Here is a 24412-nt window from a genome sequence, read left to right as displayed (position 1 = left end):
AAAGCTATACCTCTCTGAAGAGCTCTAATTAGAGCGAAACACTGTGTCAGGGGTTGCTTTTACTCATTTCAGGTTGGCTTGATTTGGTATTTTACCAACTCAAAGCTGTATATATATTTATATATATATATATATATTTTCTTTTTTTTATTGAAGGTGCCCGGAGCTTTGGAAGCGCACACGACACGACATCACTCAGCCAGCCGGCTTTCAAAGATGCAGCCTGCCTTTCAGCTCTCCATTATTATTCAATTGCCAACGCGTTTCAAGGTTCCACGACCTCTTCATCTCGGGCTGAAAACAAACTCTATTTGAGGCTCGCATTTTCATTTCCGGTTTTAATTTATTAACATCACTGCCCCCAACGGTCGTTTTTTTCATAGTTCAGTGTCTGATGGGACATGTAGTTCTAATGCGAGAATAATTATACTTCAAGTAAGTTCAAATGCAAGGTTGTATTATTTTTCATCCATTGTTGCCTATAGTAGGCTGGGTTGCAGAACGCAGGCTCAGTTTGCATATCGAGTGATGTGCTGTTCCAGTTATGAGTGTCCTAACGGCAGCCTCGCTCAGCTGGTGACAGGCTCCTTTCTCCAGCCGGTCGATGGTGCTGCTCCCCACGGCCGGACCGCCGTGCAGTAATATTTTTATTCGGGCTGAAAACAAACTCCATTTCGGTCGTTTTTTTCATAGTTCAGTGTCTGATGGGACATGTAGTTCTAATGAAAAATAATACAACCTTGCATTTGAACTTACTTGAAGTATAATTATTCTCGCATTAGAACTACATGTCCCATCAGACACTGAACTATGAAAAAAACGACCGTTGGGGGCAGAGATGTTAATAAATTAAAACCGGAAATGAAAATGCGAGCCTTAAATGGAGTTTGTTTTCAGCCCGAGATGAAGAGGTCGTGGAACCTTGAAACGCGTTGGCAATTGAATAATAATGGAGAGCAGGAAGGCAGCCTGCATCTTTGAAAGCCGGTTAGCTGAGTGATGTCATCTGCGCTTCCAAAGCTCAGGGCACCTTGAATAAAAAAAAAATATATATATATATCCAATGGTTTCTTTAAATGCTCCAGTTGTAGGGCTTGTAAGTTTGGGGTCACTACCACCCAGTACTACACCCCATTCAGTAAAGTTGCCAAAAACATCTATGGCAACTACAACTGCAAGACTGATCATGCTGTCTACGTTCTGACGTGCACCTGTGGGCTTAGATATGTTGGAAGCACTAAGCTCCAGGTGCACGCCCGAATTTTGCAGCATCTCAGGGCCATTTTACATAGTGACCCCGCGTACCCTGTCGCCCGTCACTTTAAACGAGTGCACAACAAAGATCTTAGTTGTTTAAGCTATTTCGTGATAGGGGCAGTTCCTTTATCTAGAAGAGGAGGTGATCGTGAGGTCCAACTCAGAAAATTGGAGTCTAAATATATATTGGAGCTCGATAGCCGCTGGCCTAACGGGCTCAACAATATTGAGGAGATGCATCACTTTTTATAAATTCATTAGGCCTTGCCAGCCTCTGATTCCACCTTCATCTGTGTTCTGATTCAGGGCTCTTCTAGTTAGGTTCCCTATTAGAAGTCCCATATATATGTCCCTTATTCTGCAATTACAACTGGTGAAACTCACATCGACCTTCACCCATAGGGACATCTATGCACTTTACTTGGCAACTTTTAGGCACTAGGCATCATTATATATACTTAATTTTCATACATTCTTATTCACATATCACGTACAATATTTTAATGACGGACAAGATGCATTATCTTTTAAGTGTACAGTGATTTTTACCATTTTGTGAGTACCATGTATAGAATTTTGATATTGATATTATTTTGATCTTGGGCTTAGTGTTGCACATGAAAGCGCGTATGTATATATCGAATTGCACAGATGCACTTTATAAATAATTATGAGAGGGTTCTTTAGTTGGGTGTATATATAGTTTTTTAGTTTTTTAGTTGGGTGTGTATATATACAGTTATTGCCATTTATGTTGCTTTGTTTTGCTCCATACAAGCACATAGGATTCTTGTAATCCATTGAAATATTCACTCTCTATAAAATGGGTTAGGTTTGTGGGGTGGTGGGTATAAAGGTGGGGATGTGTATAGGTATGTATATATATGAATTAGAAATCTTTTTATACATACTGTAATTTTTAGCTTCTTGATAGAATGGTCCTTCTTGTTCTATTTTGACCTTCCAAATAGAAATAATTAGAAACTAGGATGATGAATTTTTGTATTCAAACATTGAGAAATGATGCCTAATTGTTAATAATTGTTTCAGTGGTAGTTCCATAGGTTTTCCGCTAATTCTTGCACTTTATCACAATTCTTTCATCACTTATGCACTTTTAGGCACACGCACTTTACTATCTTGCTGCTAAAGGTATTAGATTGCTTATTTGCACATATGAGAGATATTTCTTTGAAACTCAACATGTAAGGATTGTACCTTGGTATATTTGCATATAATTGAATATATGTTGATGATTTCCTGGATTTAACCAGTTATAATTTCTTGTATGTCTATTCAGCAATAGCAACTATATATCAGCGGTAGTGCATTGTCACTGTTTAGTATTTACCACATGATCATGGTGGGCGTCACCAGGGGGTGGCGCCCAATTCACTGCATACACCTACAAAAAGAGCATAATTGATTATAAACATGTTGCAGCGTGATCAAGGGCTTTCCGCCCGAAACGCGTCGCTGGTTCTGTTTTAATCTGCAATAAAATTACCATCTTTGCTGAATTGCTGGTCCGGTCCTCTTCCTTGCTGGCGTGGAGGCGGTGTCTGCGAGCGCAGAGCAGGCTGGGGAGGAATCTTTCTTCATATATATATATATATATATATATATATATATATATATATATATATATATATATATATATATATATATATATATATATATATATATATATATATATATATATATATAATGAAAGCCGCCTGGGGAGGGGGGGGCGTGTGGCCTCCCTCCCCATTATCCTTAATAGTATGCAAAGGTCTCTCCCCTTTTCCCACGTTTATGGACAGTTTAACAAAAGTCCCACAAGCTCTTTTCGAGCTGATTTTGGTGATGCTTTATTGATGCAGAGAAATACCAGGACATCTCCACCAAACAAAGAAGCACTTACTTCATTTAGTTAAGGGGAAGTTCCCCTGCTTGGTGGAGATTCACCTCTTTGAAGTTTAATCTCCTTCTCTTGACGAAGATTCATGTCATCACAGATTTGTTGATGAAGACAGTCACACAAGGCACTGGAAAAACTACCCTGTGGTCCTTTACACAGCTGTAGTGCAGAATATGCTTCTGACATTTACCCAACAAGGTAGCACTTACTAATTAACCACATGAAAGTACTCCACTTGTGTAGATGTCTTCATCAAAACTCGGGACTCTCTTGGGAAAAAGTGAGGTTCCAGTCTGGCACTGGTGCACATTTCACAGAAATGAAACCTCAACGGGAAGCACTTACAAATATAAACATAGAAGGTGCCCCCGTTGAAGCTCCACTTCAGTAAAGCACAAACATTCATAACGTCTTGGGCTTGGTGAAGTCAAATCAAATGTGTTTACTCTTGCATTCCAAATTGGAAAACAATCTGAAATCCTTAATAAGGTGAATGCATCATTGATCTAATGGAGCACAATCGGAACTGTATTGGCTGTGGTCAGTGGTTTCTTTCTGGTGATTTCCTTGTGAAAGCAGAGTCCATGGTTTTCCCTTTTAAATACCCTGAGTATGCAAATGCTCCAAAATCCATAGCACCACTCACACACCCACTCACGGACATACACAGGCACTCACACACCCACTCACAGACCCACACAGCCACTCACACACCCATTCACAGACCCATAGTGCCACTCACAAACCCAGTCACAGTCTCACACAGGCACTCACACACCCACTCACAGACTTACACATGCACTCACACTCCCACTCACAGACCAACAAAGGCACTCTCACACCCAATAACAGTCCTGTAGCAGCTATCACACATCCATTCAGAGACACACACTGGCAGGGCTCTCCCTTTTAAATACCCTGAGTATGCAAATGCCCAAAATTCAGAGCACCACTCACACCCACTCACATACCCACACAGCCACTCACACACCTACTCATAGACCTATAGTGCCACTCATAGACCCAGTCATAGACCCGCACAGGCGCTCACACATCCACTCACAGACCAACACAGGCACTCATACACCCACTCACAGACCAACACAGGCACTCACACACCTACTCACAGACCCATAGCACCACTCATGCACATACTCAAAGGCACACACAGGCACTCACAGACCCACACAGCAACTCACACACCCACTCACAGACCCATAGTGTCACTCACAGACCCAGTCACAGATCCACAGAGGCATTCACACTTCCACTCTCAGACCCACACAGACACCTGCACACCTACTCACAGACCTATACAGCCAGTCATACAACCACTCACTGACCTATACAGCCACTCACATATCCATTCTCAAAGTTTACAAGTTACAGTTAGGAAATACACTTTTAACAACTATAGAAATTCACTGAAAAAACAAAGGTTAGAGGAACATTATAGTTAGGAAAAAGAATTTTAAAAAATGTAAAAATTCACTGAAAAAAATAAAGGTTACAGGGATGTTATAGTTGAGCTCAGATTTCACTCCAACAAAACCAGTGAAATTTAGCAGTTATAGTTACCTGAGCTAACTATAACTTGCAATGCACTGCTTATGACCTCACATATTACATCACTCATGACATGGTCAGTGACATCACTCATAACATCACAAATGACATCACTGATGACATCATCCACAGAACCCCTCACAAACCCACTCCCAGCCCATAGAGCATCTCATAAACTCACTCCCACAGAACCACACATACCTAATCACAGACCCATACAAGCTCTCGTACACCCACTCACTGATCCATGGAGCCACTCACATATCCACTCACTCATACAGCCACACATACAACCAATATCTCACCCATACAGCCACTCATGCATCCACTCACTCACTCATACAGCCACTCACACACTGAGTCAGTCACCCACACAGCTACTCACACAACTATGCAGTCACTCACACACCCACTCACTCACCCATACAACATGTATGCACCTACTTCGTTAGACCGGGCATCATTGGTGTGGATTCCCCAGTCTTTTTGCTTCTGTCTAATGTATTTTTGACTTATGCTAGACTCCATTTTTGCTGGTTTTTGAACTCCTGTCCCTTTACCATTGTTGATCATGGATGTATGTCGTTACAACGCATACTTTTACTCCGCATACCATTACAACGCGGTTTTTACAACGCATACCATTACAACGCATAGCGCTTTGAGGTGCTGGATAGTGGTAAGTATAATTTACTATTCTAACTCCAGTCCCCGTGGACCCTAGGGAAGGTGTTGGATAGTAAATTAAACTTACCTCTTATCCTAGAGCGCCCCCCAGCGCAATGCGTTGTAATGTCATGCGTTGTAATGCCTGCGTTGTAATGGTAGTGCGGAGTAAAAGTTGCATTGTAACGGGTGTATACCGTTGATCATTGCTAAAGTGCAAGTGCTCCCTGTGTAAATGATGATTAGTTATCCGTGATTGGCATTTTTCGATTTACAGGTAAGACCGTAGTAAAGTGCACTACATGTGCTCAAGGCCTGCAATTCAAATGCTACTACTGGGCCTGTAGCACTGATTGTGCCTCTCACATGAGTAGCCCTGCAAACCTGTCTTAGGCCTGCCACTGCAGGGTCTGTGAGGGCAGTTTTAAACTGCCTTGCCAACCTGGCAATTGCACCCATTTAGCAGACCCAAACCATCCCTTTTATTACAAATAAGGTGACCCTCAGGCAGACCAAGGTAGCTTCATGGGCATGGTGCAGTGTATTTGAAAGATAGGACATGCACTGGTGTGTTTTACATGTCCTGATAGTTGTAAGGACTATCTCTCTCATATGTTATCATCGGAGCTGCCTTGTAACACCTTTCAATTGGGAAGCGCTAGAGTTCTGGGGTTTGGATTCCCTGAACTCAGGATTTAAAAACACATTTTTCAGTGAAGGTGGCTTTTAAATGGTGTGTTTGAAAATGGCACTTTTAGAAAGTGTATCTAGTGAGGGGTTTTGTCCTACGGGGCCAGGCTGGACTATATACGTTTTAGAAAAAACAAAAATGCCTGGTCTCGAATTTGATGCTGTTTTTTATTTTACAGCGAGTTAGAAGCTTCTAATTAATCGTAAAGCTTCCATGATTTATTAGATATTTTCCCTCTTTTCGCAATTTTTTGAGCTAATACGAGGTTTGAACACAAACTTTAACAAAAAATGTTTCTGGCATTCAGTGAAATACAATTATACTCAAATTAAACAACATTTCAAATACAAAGTAAATAAAATACTCATTTTTATACAGTGTAAGAAAAACAAGTTAGTAAGGTACACCAGAAAAAGTTATAACAGTCCTATTGGCCGAATTTCCTTTGCTATTTAGGACTGGGTTCACCATAGGCTTTTTATTTAATTAGGATCGGGTCCCACAGCCTGGGACTGGTATTTAGTGCCTTTGGTGGGAAGAAGGGATGAATCCTTTGGGAAAGCCGACGCGTTTCCAAACCCGGACCGTGAGTTTACGGGTTTTTCCTCAGGGCTACTTAGGTACCTGATGGTATAAATAATAAAGAAAGCTTCTTTTAGTGCCTGCTCCTATTTAGTTAAAACTGAACTTAGCGCTATAATGGACATAGGAGTACCTTTGTGTTCCAGCGCTTCGGTTTCTTCTGTTTTCAGGGGAGGAAGGTTTTCAGACCTGTGTTTGTATAAAGAGAGACTGTTTGACCTTATTTCCTGAACGGGGGGCATTTCTTGTTGATTCGTAAGTGTATGAGTCACTACTTACTTGAGAATAGGCTGGTAATGTAGTTCGATTTCACTGATTCGTCTGTCTTGAAATTAGCACCACCTGTTAAAGGGAGGCAGGTTTTACTTATATGTGGATTTTATATATATTGAGAAATGCAAAGCTGATTTAAAATGGACCACACTGCTTACTTGTGAGACGCCGTCTTGTTAATGGCGGTGCATCTCCATTGCTTAAGTCAGCAACCACTGGACTTTTCTCCTGCTGAATTAATAGACAAACCTAAATTTAGATTTTTGCTCCTGGCGTTTGCAAGGGCTGAAACTTATCAAAGTCTGTGGCTTCTCACCTTATAGTAATTTCGTGAGTTCTGCTACGCTTCCTCCTGTTGCTGTTCGGTGCGTGTCTCCACTGTGTTTGGATCAATCACGGAAGTGTTCTGTTTGGTCACGTGATTTTATATGAAATTGGGGTTTCTGGGACTTGTGGTTTGAAAGTGGAAACGAGCTGCATTTAGGTCAATACCAAATATATTTGTTTCCCTGCTAATATCGTTTTTTAACTCGCAGGGAGTTTAGGGGCGTCGGTGGTGTGCATTGAGGTCAGTGGATGTTTCTCTGTAGTTCAGACAATTCGTTCATTCCATCATTGACGCAATTGAACTTGAGTATCAAATATGCTTCTCTCTGCATGAGTAATGTATCTACATTCCCTCCACGTGTGGGAGTTTTTATGGCAGATAACACTGTCCAATGGAATTCCTTTTCGGTGTGCCCATTTTGTTGAAAGTGTTGCACCATTGGGGCTGTTACTATGTTTTGTTTTATTCGTGAGCGGTGTTGGGCTATTCGCTGATTTATTTGTTGTGTCGTCTTGCCTATGTACAGTTTCGGACAAGGGCAGGTGATTGCGTATACCAAATTGCGGCTTTTACAATTTGTAAATTCCTTGTGTGTCCATGTTATGGCCTTGTGCTGGAATTCAGTGCCTTCCACTGTATTGGCACATGACACACATGTGCCACATTTATGATGTCCCTCTATTGGTTTTAATCTCCATAGGGTACGTAAATCAGATTTGGCCTGACTCGTTCCCAAATCTGCCCGAACTAACTGTTGCCCTAAATTTTTGTTTTTTCTGAGGGCAAAAAGAGGTTTTTCAAAGGGTGTGTCTAGCCCCGACAACAAGTGCCAATTTTTTAAAATGATGGCTTTGAATTTGTTAGTGTGTGGCCCATATGTCGTCACACACACCAACTTATCAAGTGGTGCTTTTTGTTTTTTTGTCAATAATTTTTCTCTGGGCGTGTTCCAGGCTCTTTTGGTGGAATGTTTTAACATTTTGCTTGGATAGCCTCTTGTTTTTAACTGGTTACTTAAGATTTCAGCGTGAGCTTCAAAATCCTTTTTTCTTGAACAATTTCTCCTGATCCTAAGCATTTGGCTATAGGGGAGATTTGCTTTAAGATTTTGGGGATGATGGCTTTTGTAGTGGAGGATTGTGTTTTTGTCCGTTTCTTTACGATGTAAAGTCGTGGTGAGTTTTTGATTTTCTGGAACTACCTCTACATCGAGGAATGTGAGGCGTGTTTTGCTGGATGAAACAGTAAATTTGATATCGGGGTGTCTCGTGTTGAGCCACTCATGGAATTGGACTAAAGTTTCTATTGAGCCGTTCCATTGACATTTTCATGAATTCCAGCACAAGGCCATAACATGGACACACAAGGAATTTACAAATTGTAAAAGCCGCAATTTGGTATACGCAATCACCTGCCCTTGTCCGAAACTGTACATAGGCAAGACGACACAACACATAAATCAGCGAATAGCCCAACACCGCTCACGAATAAAACAAAACATAGTAACAGCCCCAATGGTGCAACACTTTCAACAAAATGGGCACACCGAAAAGGAATTCCAGTGGACAGTGTTATCTGCCATGAAAACTCCCACACGTGGAGGGAATGTAGATACATTACTCATGCAGAGAGAAGCATATTTGATACTCAAGTTCAATTGCGTGAATGATGGAATGAACGAATTGTCTGAACTACAGAGAAACATCCACTGACCTCAATGCACACCACCGACACCCCTAAATTCCCTGCGAGTTAAAAAACGATATTAGCAGGGAAACAAATATATTTGTTATTGACCTAAATGCAGCTCGATTCCACTTTCAAACCACAAGTCCCAGAAACCCCAATTTCATATAAAATCACGTGACCAAACAGAACACTTCCGTGATTGATCCAAACACAGTGGAGACACGCACCGAACAGCAACAGGAGAAAGCGTAGCAGAACTCACGAAATTACTATAAGGTGAGAAGCCACAGACTTTGATAAGTTTCAGCCCTTGCAAACGCCAGGAGCAAAAATCTAAATTTAGGTTTGTCTATTAATTCAGCAGGAGAAAAGTCCCGTGGTTGGCTGACTTAAGCAATGGAGATGCACCGCCATTAACAAGACGGCGTCTCACAAGTAAGCAGTGTGGTCCATTTTAAATCAGCTTTGCATTTCTCAATATATATAAAATCCACATATAAGTAAAACCTGCCTCCCTTTAACAGGCGGTGCTAATTTCAAGACAGACGAATCAGTGAAATCGAACTACATTACAAGCCTATTCTCAAGTAAGTAGTGACTCATACACTTACGAATCAACAAGAAATGCCCCCCGTTCAGGAAATAAGGTCAAACAGTCTCTCTTTATACAAACACAGGTCTGTAAACCTTCCTCCCCTGAAAACAGAAGAAACCGAAGCGCTGGAACACAAAGGTACTCCTATGTCCATTATAGCGCTAAGTTCAGTTTTAACTAAATAGGAGCAGGCACTAAAAGAAGCTTTCTTTATTATTTACACCATCAGGTACCCAAGTAGCCCTGAGGAAAAACCCGTAAACTCACGGTCCGGGTTTGGAAACACGTCGGCTTTCCCAAAGGATTCATCCCTTCTTCCCACCAAAGGCACTAAATACCAGTCCCAGGCTGTGGGACCCGATCCTAATTAAATAAAAAGCCTATGGTGAACCCAGTCCTAAATAGCAAAGGAAATTCGGCCAATAGGACTGTTATAACTTTTTCTGGTGTACCTTACTAACTTGTTTTTCTTACACTGTATAAAAATGAGTATTTTATTTACTTTGTATTTGAAATGTTGTTTAATTTGAGTATAATTGTATTTCACTGAATGTCAGAAACATTTTTTGTTAAAGTTTGTGTTCAAACCTCGTATTAGCTCAAAAAATTGGGAAAAGAGGGAAAATATCTAATAAATCATGGAAGCTTTATGATTAATTAGAAGCTTCTAACTCGCTGTAAAATAAAAAACAGCATCAAATTCGAGACCAGGCATTTTTGTTTTTTCTAAAACTTTTAGAAAGTGGGCATTTTCTTATTTTTTTTTATTGTCATTATTTTTGTGAAATAAGTGAGATATGGAAAGACGAAAATCCCTCTTTTGAAACTTTACCAACATGTCTCACCTCACCAGGTGGGGTAACGAGCTTTCATGTTTTAACATGAGATTCTGTCTTATGAGCTCCAAATCCCATGGGAAAGTTACTTGTGCCTCCACCACGGTAAAGTCCCGGAATTTGTTTATTTTTTTATTGAAATGCAGGTAATCATTGACCTTCCCTTCCCACCATACTCTTTTTCGCTACCCTCTCCTTAAAACCTGCTTCTGTCCCATATCTCCCAAAATGTTGTCTGCTTAGTTTCCTCTCTACTCAGATCCAATTTTTTAACTTTACGCACCGATGTTAACCATTCGCTTAACGTTGGGGGGCTTGTAAGTATCCATTTCATACATACCTCCAGCCTAGCAAGTAAAATTAGTACAAATAGTAGGCTTTCTTGTTTATCATTAAAGGTGGATGGTCCCACATTATCACTCACAACTCCAAAAATGGTTACATCTATGCTTACCTCCATATCTTGTCCCAACACTTCATTTATGACATGTTAGACCTGGCATCCTTGGCGTGGTTTCCCCCTATCTTTTTGCCTCTACCACCTGTATTTTTGATGCTGTGCTGGATTTCGTTTTTGCTGGTTTAGATGCTTTGGGCACTTTGCCACTGCTGATCAGTGTCAAAGTGCAAGTGCTCCCTGTATACATTGTTACTGTAATTGGTTATCCATGATTGGCATATTTGTATCACCAAAATGTCCCCAGTAAAGTGCATTGGGTGTGCTAGGGCTGGTGGTCTAAATGCTACTAGTGGGCCTGCAGCACTGATTATGCCACCCACATGAGTAGCCCTAAAATGGTGTCTCAGGCCTGCCACTGCAGTGCCTGTGTGCAGTCTGTGAACTACCATGTCCTCCTGGTCAGTGTCCCCACTGACCAGACCTAACTCTTCCCTTTCTGTACACCTTGGTCACCCCTATGGAAGGCCCAAGGTACCTCCTTTGGCAGGGTGCAGTGTATGTGAAAGGTAGAGCATGTACTAGTGCAGGTGACATGCTCTGGTAGTGAATTACAGCCATTTTTTCACTATTGTAAGGCTATCTTGCCCATAGGCTATCATGGGGAATGCTGGCTACAGTGGCTACCAGCATATCTTCCCATAGGAGCAAGATAGGACATAAAAGTCTGGCATCCCTGAACTCCGAATTTAATAACACATCTTTTAGGAAAGGTTGTTTTTAAATCCTGTGTTTGAGAACAGCACTTTTAGAAAGTGGCTGTTACCTTGTCTGACCTTTCTGTGTGCCTTGGCCTGTTTGTGAATTGACTGTCTGGTTTGTGAGTGACAGGGGCTGGGTGGCTCCCAGGGGCTGAATGGGCCATCTTTGGGTTGCATAGCTCCATCTGCATCTAGAGTGGTGGGAGGGGGTAGCACCTGGCCCTGAATAGGGTTGTGCCTGCCTTCCACAATGCTGGCTCCACCTCCTGCTGGGCGGCTGATGACCCTGCTCCTCACTCTGAAAGGAAAGGAGAGGCCAGGAAAACAAAGTGCTCAAGGAACACCCAGAACTGGTTCAGACCGGCCTCAGAGCCCTCCTGCACAAAGGGAACAAAGGGCCAGATGTAGGTCACCAAATACCGGTCGGTAACGGCTGATTTCGGCCATTACCGACGGGTATTTGGTGATTGAGATGTAGGGGGCCTAAATTTTACAGAATCGGTAAATTTACCGATTCAGTAAATTTACAGATTCTGTAAAATTTAGGCCCCCTACATCTCAATCACCAAATGCCGGTCGGTAACGGCCGAAATCATCTGTAAAATACCGATTCGGTAACTTTACCGAATCGGTGAATCTATATGTAGGTGGCACTGCAAACAGTGCCACAGGCCCCTAAGAACTTGTTATTTACCACGTAATACTATTGCATGGTAAATAACGAATTCCTGTGTACATGCACATCTGTGCATGTACACCTGTGCCATGTGGCACACAGACATGCCCTAAGGGCATGTATGTGTGTCACATGACACACAAGCCTGAATCAGGGGTGCAACAGGGTGTCAAAGTGACACCCTGTCCCCCTTGTCAATTCGGTAATTTTACCGAATCGGTATTTAGCGATTCGGTAATTGCCATAGGAATCAATGGCAATTGGTGATAACTGAATCATTCCGATTCGGTAAAAATTACCGAATAATTACCTACATCTTATTTACCGAATCTAAAATACCTAATCAGTAAAATTCTGTATTTTAGAGTCGGTAAATAAGATTTACCTACATCTGGCCCAAAGACTTTTAGGGGTATAAGTACAGGACCCCTGACTACAGGAAATTAGATCGTCCTGGAATCAAGAAGGAATCTCTTCCAAGGAGAAAGCTGGAAGACTGAAGAAGGAAGACTGTCCTGCTGTTGCTTTGCTGGACTGACCTGCAGTTGCTTTGCTGCACTGACCTGCAGTTGGTTTGCTGCCAAGGAGAGGGGAAGGACTTTGTTGTTGCTTTGTCCCCTTGCTTGAAAAGATCTCCAAGGGCCTGTTGTGAGCTGGCCTCCTGTTAAGAAGTCCCAGGAACAAAGGTACATCACCCCCAGCTTTCCCGGAACTCTTCTGAGAGAGTTCTGCCCTTCCTGAGTGCTGAGTCTGACTGAGGGGCATCTGGAAGTTGTGGCATGCTGCTTGGAAAGTTGGAGAACAAGAAACTAAGACTACCTGCAAATTTTCACGCATTGCTCGCTTGCGGAGCGCATCCCAGTCAGTGCGAGGACATTCCCGCCGCCACGAAGATCGAGTTCGTCGCAGCACCTGTTGCAGCTGCAAGAACCGACGCATCCTTCGCTTGCGGAACGCATCGCTCCGGTGCAGGAAAAATACCATTGCTGCGAGTATCGTCGCAGAGCCTGTCATTGCTGGGTGAGATCGCCGCACTGCTTGCTTGTGGACTGCATCACGCCACTGCGAACATCGTAGCCGAGCCATCGCATCAAGGGGCCGGGAGAGGAGAAGATCCTCTGAGATCGTCGCCGTCCCAAAGATCGTCGCATCGTGCCTTTGCGAGACACTCCCTACGGAACCTATGCCCCGGAATTCATACAAGGTATCGCCTCCCTCCCCATACAGACCGGATTCGTCGCAACATGCCCGCTACGTCCAGCAGGGCTGTCGCATCGCCTCCCCAGGTTCTCAGGAGTGACGCATCGCTTGTTTTCCACCCCACCAGCTTCTGTTTTGGAACTTTGTCGCATCTAAAGGTACTGTTGGCTAAACATGACGCAACTGTGAACTATTTTCAAGCAACTGTGGATTATTTTAACGCAATCTTAAGAACTCCTTTGAAACCATATCTTGAACTGTGTATGTTGGATTTGTGTAGTTTTGGTCTTGTGTAGTTTAGATTAAATACCTTTATTTTTCTAAACTGTTGTGGAGTCAGTTTGTGGTGTTTTCACTGTGTTACTGTGAGTGTTGGTACAAATACTTTGCACATTGCCTTCAATAAGCCTGACTGCTTGTGCCAAGCTACCAAGGGGGTGAGCAGGAGTTATCTGAAGAGTGTTTCCTCCTTACCCTGACTAGAAGCAAGGGTCCCTATTTGGACAGTGGTACCTACCTCTGCCAAATAGAGACCCCTAGTTCTAACATGACATTACCCACACAGGACCAGAACAACTGGAGCTGAGGACACTGCTGAAACATGTGGATGTCATTTGACCTTATTTCTCCACTTTCATGTTAATCTTTGTTAGCTTTTCCTGGGACCAGTATGCTTTGTGTAAGGTTAAAAGATGGTTTTTATTAAGTGGTGCAGATTTTATTGTGCGCCATGATGTGATCATAGATACTTGCCATAATGTACATCCCACATCGGCAGGTCTCCCTCCCATAGCTCTATTGGTAAAGTCTTCCCCAGCCTGAGTCATTAACCAGTACCACTTTGATACTTCCTCACGCAATGGGTCCCATTGTAGTTCTTCCTCCAGTTCTGAGTTTCCCACATAGTCTATACCCGTTCCTTTTACTGAGTTTGTCAGCTGGTAAAATTTAAAACTGAACAGTTTTCCACTGGTACTTAATAACAGGGAATCCCGGCTTACCAAGGATCCTGCATTTATCAGCTGCCCCCATTTCGTTATACCTGCATCTTTCATAGGGGCTGCCAGTTTGTCCTTCAAGCATTGTGGAGTTCCTGGGGATTCCCACATTCGGGCAAAAGTGTTATATTATGGGATTTTTAGCACTTTTCTGATCTGGTACCAAAGTTTGTAAGCGGTGCGAAGGACCGTCAGCCTACTTTTTTAAAAGTACTTTGGCTGACCGAACTGGTATAGAAAGAAACCCCCTTCTAATATTGTTTTGCAGTAAGGGATGTAGGAAGAGTGATCTTTGAATAGTGACCTCACATTCTTCAATTGGAAGGCCCCATAGTAACGTAGGAGGTCCGGACAGGCAATACCTCCTTGTTCTTTTTTGTAGGCAGTTTTTTGAGCCCCCTGGCCAAAATAGTGGAGGAAACAGGGCTTTTAATGTTTTCTTACGCTGATGATTCCCAGCTGCTTTTTTCTTTATCAGCTGCAGATTCTGATAATTCCTCCACCCTACAACTCGGACTCTGTAAAATCGCCGACTGGATGCAAAAAAACTTCCTAAAACTTAACGGCGAAAAAACCGAGTTAATCGTGTTGGGCAAAAATAAAGAACTTTGGGGACCCCAACATTGGCTAACTGAAATGGGCACCCCCCCTACCCCGGTTACTCATGCTCGCAACCTGGGCGTCATTATTGACGACTCACTCAGTTTACATCAGCAAGCGGTAAAGACTTCAGCCACCTGCTTTGCCATATTAAAATGGCTAAAAAAGATCTGTTGGATGCTGCCTGAAAACACCAAGAAAACAGTTGTCAATGCCCTAATAACATCTAGGCTAGATTATGGCAACGTTTTGTACCTGGGGGCGAACAAAGCTACTGTCCGCAGGTTACAATCAGTGCAAAATGCAGCAGCCAGACTACTCTGTAAAATTCCCATCTCTACTCCAACCACTAAATACATCAGGAAGTTACACTGGCTAAAAATTGAAAACCGAGTTAAATTCAAATCTCTATGTTTTATGCACAGGATTTCCACCAACACCGCTCCTAAATATCTGCAAAACCTGGTGCGCCCCTACCGTCCTTCCAGATCTCTTCGATCTTCCACGGCAAATCATTTTGAAATTCCAAGGACCAGGCTGTCACGCATGGGTGGCAAGTCCTTCTCATTCCTAGGACCTTCTCTCTGGAATTCAATGCCACATACATTGCGGTCTGAGTCAAATTACATCAAATTCAGAAAAGCCCTAAAAACATGGCTCTTTAACATCTAGTTTTCTGTAACCGCATTGCTATTGGGATCTGCCGCGCCGGGAAACCCTTTGTTGGGTAGCTGTGCGCATTACAAATGCAAACAAATAAATAAAAAATAAATAAATCCCTTTCGAGGCCCAGATAAAACTGTTTAGTTCTCCTTGTATCTTCTTAATCCATTGTATTCTGAATTCAAGCGGTATGGTATTGAAGATAAAAGTGAATTTGGGAAGAATAGTCATCTTTATTGTGTTGGATCTCCCCATAAAAGACTGTGGTAGCCCACTCCAAACTTTTAGTAGTTTCCTGGTCTCTTTCGCTCTCATATCAAAATTTATTTGAGCTATTTCGTCAATGTTTTTTAATATCTCTATTCCTAGGTATTTTATTCTACTCTTTGTGATAGGGAGTTTGGGGGTTCCATTCCATGATTTCTGTTTTTTGGTGGTTAATTAGATACCCCAAAACCACCCCAAAATCATCTAGTAAGTTAGTAATGTTTGGTAGTGACATATTTAGATTGCTCGTGAACACCATTAAGTCATCTGCATATAGTGCTACTTTTTCTTGCCACCCTTGATACCTAAAAGGGATAACCTCTTGTGCCACTCTTATAGCATTGGCTAAAGGCTTCATATACAGGTTGAACAAAGATGGTGAGATTGGGCATCCTTGGTGAGTGCCTCTTTTAATTTGTATCTCTTTAGTGAGATTGCCATTTATCAATATTTTGGCCATTGGAGTTTCATATATATTTGTCACTGCCTTTAGGAATGTCTCACCTAGACCATATTGATTTATTACTTTGTGCAAGAAAAGCCAACTTACTTGATCAAAGGCTTTGGAAGCAACAAATGTAAGGATTGAGAGGGGAATATTCTCTTGAGTGGCTATATATGTCGTTTCGATCAGTTCATGGTTTAAATCGTACAAATGTCTTCCCTTAATAAATTCTTTCTGGTCCCCATGGACCAGGCGGCCTTTTGCTTGACCCAATCTTGTTGCTAAAATCTATGTATAAAGTTCATAATCATTTCAAGGGGTCTTTTCGTGGTTTAAAAATTATGGTGATGATGGCATCTTTCCAGGATTTTGGCAGAGTTTGTCCTTCGAAAAAAAAACACGTTTACAGGTTCACCAATATAGGGGCCAATACTTCCTTCAGAGTAATATATAATTCATTTGGTAACACATCCAGGCCGGCTGCCTTCCCTCTCTTTAGTTTCTTCAAAGCAGTCATCACTTCATCTAGCTTTATTTCTGAGTTAAGTACTTCCCTATGTTCTTCCTCTAAATTTGGAGTGAACAGCTTGCTCAAGTAAAATTTGACCTTTTCCTCTAAAACCTACAAATCTTCAGTATATAAAGTGTGGAAGAAGTTGACAAAAGCTTTCTCAATCTCTGAGTCATCTGCCTCCTGCCTAGCCTGGTCATCTCTCTGTATAACTGCGATTTTATTTCTATTGTGTTCAGTTTTCAGTTTCCTAGCAAGTAGTTTCCCTGTACCTTCCCCACACTCATAATTTGATAGCTCGCTGGCTTCCTATTTTTTCCCAATTCTTGTATCTAATATTTTAATCAAATCATTTTTCTTTTCCTTTATTTCTTCTTCTATTATCCCTTGCTCTTGTGTGGACTCAGCACTATCTCATTTTCTGTATTGCTCTGAGATTTCAGCCTCTAACTGACCGATTTTATGTCAAGTGCTCTTATTCCTATACGTGGCCAAGCTAACAAGGGCTCCCCTGATTACTGCTTTATATGCATCCCAGAAAGTGGTTTCTTTGTTATTATTGATTTCAAAATATTCCTTCATTATTGATTTCAACTTGTCTATGACCTGCTGATCTAGAAGGGGGGTGTGATCTAGGGTCCATTTGGGCGCTGCTTGGGATTTCCCTGTTTTTATTGTCATGGAAACTGGAGAGAGATCGAGAGATGAGTATGTATGTGTTCCATTTTGTCAACACTATTGCTTAAGGTTTTGTTTTTAAATTCCAGATGTGTGACCGTATTTTTTGCTTTTATAAGTAAACCTGTTTCTTAAATCCCCTTTACTCTTCCACAAACCCCAAATCCTCTATATACCTTTTCAGCCAAGTCCTCATTCTTAGGAGATTTGAGCCGTTACCCGGGGGAAATCTATCCTCCTTGAGATCTACTAATAGGTTGAAGTCTCCACCCATAATTATTGGGGCTGACACTTCTATTAATTTAGAATATAGGGCCTGGAGTGAAGCAGGGTCATCTATATTTGGGCCATAGTATCCAGTTATAATATATAATTGACCACCCAATTTTACTTTGACTATCACCCATCTTCCCTTTGATCTGTAGAAACTTCTATAATAGTTGCTTTTGCAGATTTTTTAAATATAATTGCCACACCTTTGATACAACAGGATTGATTGCTACAGACATAACTGTTGACCCATTTTTTATATTTCATAATCTTATCCCATTCTGTTTTCAGAAGATGCGTTTCTTGAAGGATTAGAACTTAATTATTCATTTTTTTAAATACTCAAAAATGTTCCCTTCCTCATTTTTACTCTAAGACAATTTATGTTCCATGACATAATATTCACTGTATTATTAGCCATGTTCTTTCTGTGCAACCAATTTATAGTTCATGCTGCTTTCTCTAATTTGTGTACTAGGACCTCGTACTTTCTGGTATTTTGCACAAAGGAAAAAAAAAAACATTTCCCCCCTTTGCTCCCACACCTAGTGAAAAAATTACGATAAAGTTTAGTGAAACCCTCCTTTTCCCTCCCGCCCTTCCCAGGAGAACCCTACCTGTTTCCTTTGGGCAAACATAGTTTGACTTATTCAAGAGCCGTCCTCTGTAGGCATCTATATAATCGTGGCTTATTTCCCCCCAGGTATCTCATCTATTTCTGTTAGGACTCAAATCGTTCTATGAGGTTTGCTACCTCTTTAGGCTCCTTAATGTGGTGCATCTGATTCTTCGAAATGATTTTCAGGGAGACCGGGAATCTTATCTGGACTGTCGCCCCAAGGACCTAAGCTCTTGCATATACTGGCCCAATTCCCACTGCCTATCCTGTGTGGCTCTTGAAATGTCAGATCGAATTCTAAATTTAAGTCTCCTTTGGTAAAAAGTACTCTGAAGTTTTTCTTTCAGCACATAGGTTTTGAAGTTGACTAGGATTCTTTGCGCATTTTTCTTTAGTTTCCCTTTTTTGAAGGGAACTCTGTGGACTCTTTGTATGCCATCCTCTAATGCTTTTTTGTCGATTCCGGGAATGAAGTCTTTCAGAAGGTTAACCATAAAATTCTTAATGTTCTCTCCTTCCATTCCCTCTGGTATATTTAAAATCCTGAGGTTACTTTGTTTCGCATTACTTTCTAGTGGCTCAATCTTGTCTTTTAGGTCCTTCTCATTTGCTTTTAGAGGCTGAATTTCTCCTTGACTATCCATTACTTCTCTCCTTAGTTTTTCTAAGGTTGTTTCTACCAATAGTACTCGTTCCATTAGTGTGTTCACTTTTATTTCAAGGGCCTCGCATGCTGCCTGTATTTTCTCTTGGGTGTTCTCTGATTTAGCAAAATTTGCTCTCATTTCTACGATTAGGGTTTCCATCAATTCCCCATCTCTGGTTGCGCGAGTTGGTTTGGTATTTGCCCTTGAAATTAATTTTCATTGTCAGTGTACTCATTTCGAGGGATATTCAGCATTATTGGATTTTCTTCCTCAGGCCCTTCATTTAATTCTCCCCGGCGGGGATGGGCATATTTCTACCTCTGGCCCATCCATGGCTAACACTTGGGATCTATTATTTGTGTCTGTCCCACCACTCCTAGAGCCTTGGATGTCTCCTTGCATGATCGTGTCTGTGCAAACCTTGTTTCCACCCTCCTCTTTTGATCCCCTGGCTGATATACTGTTAGAAGTTTGTTTGTCTTTAATTTAAAAAAATAGCAATGGGAGGGGGTGATTAATTCTTGCTCCTTGTTTGTTTTGTGCAGATTTGTCGGATGATGAGGTGGTGATGTCTGTCTCCCAGACATGATTTACTCTTTGCTTTTCTTCTGCCTTATTGGATATCAGGACTGTGACCGGGCTTTTTCGTGTAGTTCCAAATTCTATGTCTTCTATATCAAAATGTCTGTTCTCAGGCAGTAGCTAATTCCTCTGCATCGTATTCCTCCATTGCTAATCTCTTCAGAGGAGTTGTGTTTTGGCCTTTTCTACCATTAAGGAATGTTATGCCTGTTGTGGGGTTTGTCTGGGTTGTATGGTCACTAGCCGCGAGATTGCTTCTCTTTCTCCTCCCCCTACCACTTACTGGAGTCATGCACGCCCTCTTTTTGTTCTTCTCGATGCAGCCACTGCTAGAGCCTGGCACGCCACTTTCCCAGCTCCTTGTGGGACTTCGGTAGACTATGCTGGTCCACTGTAGGTCCATGGCTGTCTCTGCCCACACGCAAATGCCGTGTGCGCGTAGACTCACGCTCTCCTCCCGCTGGCCCTTATGGCATTGCAAACTTGTTCCCGGCCACTCTCACATGGAAATCTTGTGCTTGTGTCTTTGGAGGGATTTTCCTGCTGTTGAGTATCCTTCGAGGTAAGTTGCATCATTATTTTGTACGGTTCAGTGTAGAGTCACATTGGGGGATAATACATGGAGTTTTTGTGATTTTGCCCTGAGAGAGTTGGCGCTCTCAACCGGGCTTCTCAGCCAGCCGCCATGTTCTTCCCTCTGTATAAATAACCCATAATATAACATTATACTAATGGGAGAGGGGGCACGCAGACCCCCTCTCTGGTCCGCTTTTTGCCCAAGGGACCACATCTCTCAGAGCTCAGCCATATTCTAAATCGGGAGGAAGGTACAGCCCCCCTACCCGGGATGATTTTTGCCCAAGGACCCCATTCCCCAGGGTCTGGAACATTTTGTAGGGGAGAAGGGCATGTGTCCCCTCCCTGGTCCGATTTTGGCCCTGGGTACCCCAAACCCCAGGGCCAGTGCATTTTATTTAGGGGGTGGGGTACTTGGCCCCCTCTTCCCTCAACATTAATATGTATGGGGGTGGGGGCATGCAGCCTCAATCCCCGTTTCAGCCTTGTGGACCCCACCTCCATGGGCCCGGCCAAAGTTAATAAGCAGAGAGGGGATGCAGCCTACCTCCCCTGGGCCAAGTTCAGTCCAGATGACCCCGTTCCATGGAGCCTGACCAATTACTAAAGGGAGTGGTGGCTGATATCGGCCCTAGAGACCCTATCCACTGAGGACCAGCCAACAAAGCGTGGGTGCCTTGGTGCCCACCCAGGGCACCCACCATATCCTTGTTGGGTACTGCAGAGGAAGCCCCAAGGCCCTGTGGCCCTAGCCAGGTTCCAGCATCCAGTGAGAGCTGGAAATGCTCCCACCAGCAGAGAGCAGCTAAAAATTCTACCTGTGGGCAGAGCAATATTCAGATCTGGTTCCCTGCCAGCAGAATTGAGGACCACTCGCCAGCTGGCGGGATTATTTTATAGCTCCCGCCAGTTGGGGGTGGACTTCATGTTTGCTCTCGCTTGGCCGGCACTTTGAAATTAAGTTACACAATTACAGGTTTTCCTGCCTCCACTAGTGCAGGCAGGGAAATTGTTATGTTCTGGGTTGGGCACCCAGGGACATAGGAGGAGCCGGCCCTGGTGAAGGGCCATTAATGACTCTGAAAGGGTGGTTCCTTTCTTATTGCAGTCCCTCCCGATTACTAACAGGGCCGGGCCCTGGGGTATGGAGACCTCTGGGCCAAATCAGCCCAGGAGTGGGGCACACAGACCCCCTTCCCATTACTAACATGGCCATGCCCCAGGGGATGGGGTCCCTGGGGCCAAACTTGGCCCAATGAGGGGGTCATGCAGTCCTCCTCCCCTTCTTCATGTTGGCTGGGCCCAGGTGGATGGGGTCCCAGAGGCCGAAATTGGCCTGTGGAGGGGGCTACTTGTGCCCCCCCCATGATAACATAAACATGTCCCCCCCCGGGAGCTGGCCCACCCGAGGGGGTTAAAAACAACAAGCACAGGAAACTGTCCCTGTTTTTTTTTTTATTAAAAGCAAAATGATTTTGGCCCCAGGCGGGGTCCCTGTGGGAGCCACCACCAGGCCTTGGAGTTCAGGGTATTCCTACCCTGAATTGAACTGAGCGAAAAATAATTAACTACATGAACCATCATGCAAAAGGTAATTTCGTTGGGGCGTGTCTGGTGCGCTCCCACCTCCCTGAAAGTATCAAATTCCTGTGAGCTGACGAGCTCGGGAGCCTGCACCTTCATGCTGTGAGTGGAACTGGTCCTGAGAGATAAGGCAGCATGCCCTTCAACCTATGAACTTTGCTTTTTTTCCCTACTGACGATTGAGGAATCATGAAACACGTGTCTAGGGATACGAATTGAAACTAATAATACAGCACTGGCTATGAACACTTTGAATTGAACTGAGCGAAAAATAATGAACTACATGAACCATCATGCAAAAGGTAATTTCATTGGGGCGTGTCTGGTGCGCTCCCACCTCCCTGAAAGTGACGTAAATAATTAATTTACTCTCTTAATTTCTATGCAGGTAAGTACTTAATCAATAATAACTCAGGTCGGAAGAAAAAGACAGAGTCCGTGGTGTTAGAGTTCTTAGGGGTTTTATTCCTTAAAAAGGAATGGTCGTGACCAGGATATCATGTTCTGACCACCACAGGGGTGTCAGAAGGGATAGAGCGCTACATTTTATTAACAGTACATAGCTTATATACTTAATTCATGCCATAAGCAACGGTGCAGGAGGCGTAACAGCTGAGAGAAGACAAGATAACAGTATACACGTGTTACAAGTGCGTAATCAAGAGGCGTGAACTAGAGGTGTAACTGGAGGTGTGTTCTAGAAACGTCACAGGTAGGTGTCACGAAAGGGGTGGCACTAACAGAAATGTTGCAATGTCAGCAGAAATCGGAAACTTGGATGCGCGCGCAGCTGCATGACGTGTGATGCACGTGAGACTAGAGGGTGCATGGGGACTTGACATTTACACTGACGGAAAGAGACAGAAGTCTGGCATGTCAGATCAACTTGTGCTTCTATCATATCTGGTATCTGGTGTTTAGGAACTAAGCTATCTGGGCGGAAAGGTCTCTAGGGCAGAAGCTATTCTATACTTGCTGTGAGTGCGTGTATAAGCGCCTGAGTGTCTGTATGAGAAGCGTAGGGGCATGGGCCTTCCATGGGAGCATGGCAACAAGGGCTATGAATTACTAGAATTACTTGAACAGAGACAGGCCGGCCCTTTGGCTCTGCAGCTGAGGGGAATGTTTACTGAAACTAGCAGGCAGGAATGTATTTTCGGGGAGCGAAACAGATAACTCGAAGGTTATAGTCAATCTTGGCAGGCAGCAGGCTGAGCTGAGCGCGAGGGGCCGCGCTAGAAGTAAGTCAGAGTTCACTGGTACAGAGGCGGCCTGGGCAGAGGCCCTTGGAGTCAGAAGCCAGAAAAGAGGCTCGGTGGCAGAAATTCAGGGCCTACTCAGCTAGAGCTGAAAAACGTAGAAGTACACTACAAAAAGACGTTGGCATAGCATACTTAGGAACGGACCATTCAACCCATTCATGGTGGGTCTGAAAGAGGACATGTTAACGTTGGACGCAAATGTATTTGCGTCTTCATAGCTGATACAGGAGGGAAGTTACATGCACTTTAACTCGTACATGGAGACGGTGGGGTACGCGCTAGGGAACACATCATGACCATAAAATTTATATTTCCTCATTCCCTCCTTGTTCCCTACGGACCCTTCATGAGATATTAATCATCATAAATTGATCAGTTTGTTCTTGCAACATCATTTGCTCATCTTTCTTTCTTTGACGATTTGAGAGGAAACTGGAATGTTCAATGCATGATGTGGCACACAGTCCACATATCGCCGGCCCACACTGTAGGCACAGGCAGCAGCTGAATACTATGACAAGGCCGAAACCTAGGAAGGATAGGATCTTCCATCCCCAGGCGGTTAACGTTGTCCAGAACCAACCGGACCAAGTCCAGGTGCCTGGATTCTGATGTATCTGATTTGCAATTTTATGCAGACGGGTAATAGCTTGATAGACAGATGGCGCATTTTGTGGAATGAAAACACAGCAACTTGACCCGATGACCTTACAGGCTCCACCTTTATCTGCCAAGATGACGTCAATAACAAGACGATTTTGAAGGACAACAACCCGCATAGCAGATTGCTCCTCTGTTAAGTTACCTAAGGCGGAGGCAGTTTCATGTACTACAGCTTCAAGTGTTCTAGTTAATCTACGTATTAGTTTACTGTTTTGGACAGGTCCTAAAAAGAAAAAGAATCCTTTATTGAAATCAGTGTACTGTTCCCATGCCGTTTCTGTGTAGTCGACAAGTGGGATATCTCTTCTGGGTCTATTCTTTACTAGATTGGTATTTCTATGGTAATCAGGGGGAGCTAGAAAAACAGGGGGCAGAAGGAATGCAATATAACAGGTACCATCCCAATCTGGAGGCAAACGTATGTATGCGGTATGACCACAAACAAAATAGGAATGACGAGTAGCTTTAAAGGACGATTTACCATGATCACTGAATTCGACCACAGTAGTGCATTTACTATGACCTAAGTGTACTGAACCTTTCTTGCTAACACATAGTTCACCTGTGACTGGTAATACTGACATATGAGGCAGAGCTGGTGCGGCTTCGGATTCTACAGTAAGGATC

General features: G+C 43.1%; 1 protein-coding gene across 2 annotated transcripts in view; it reads right to left on the bottom strand.

Annotated features, from left to right (window-relative positions):
- GLIS3 (GLIS family zinc finger 3) overlaps nucleotides 1–24412 on the bottom strand; it is a 964414-nt gene that overhangs the window by 90406 nt on the left and 849596 nt on the right. The window lies entirely within an intron of this gene.

Source organism: Lissotriton vulgaris, chromosome 3_1 (assembly GCF_964263255.1).
Source record: "Lissotriton vulgaris chromosome 3_1, aLisVul1.2, whole genome shotgun sequence".
NCBI classification, from domain to species: Eukaryota; Metazoa; Chordata; class Amphibia; order Caudata; family Salamandridae; genus Lissotriton; species Lissotriton vulgaris.
The sequence above is the reverse complement of the archived record's forward strand: the minus strand, read 5'-3'. Positions and strand labels throughout refer to the sequence as shown.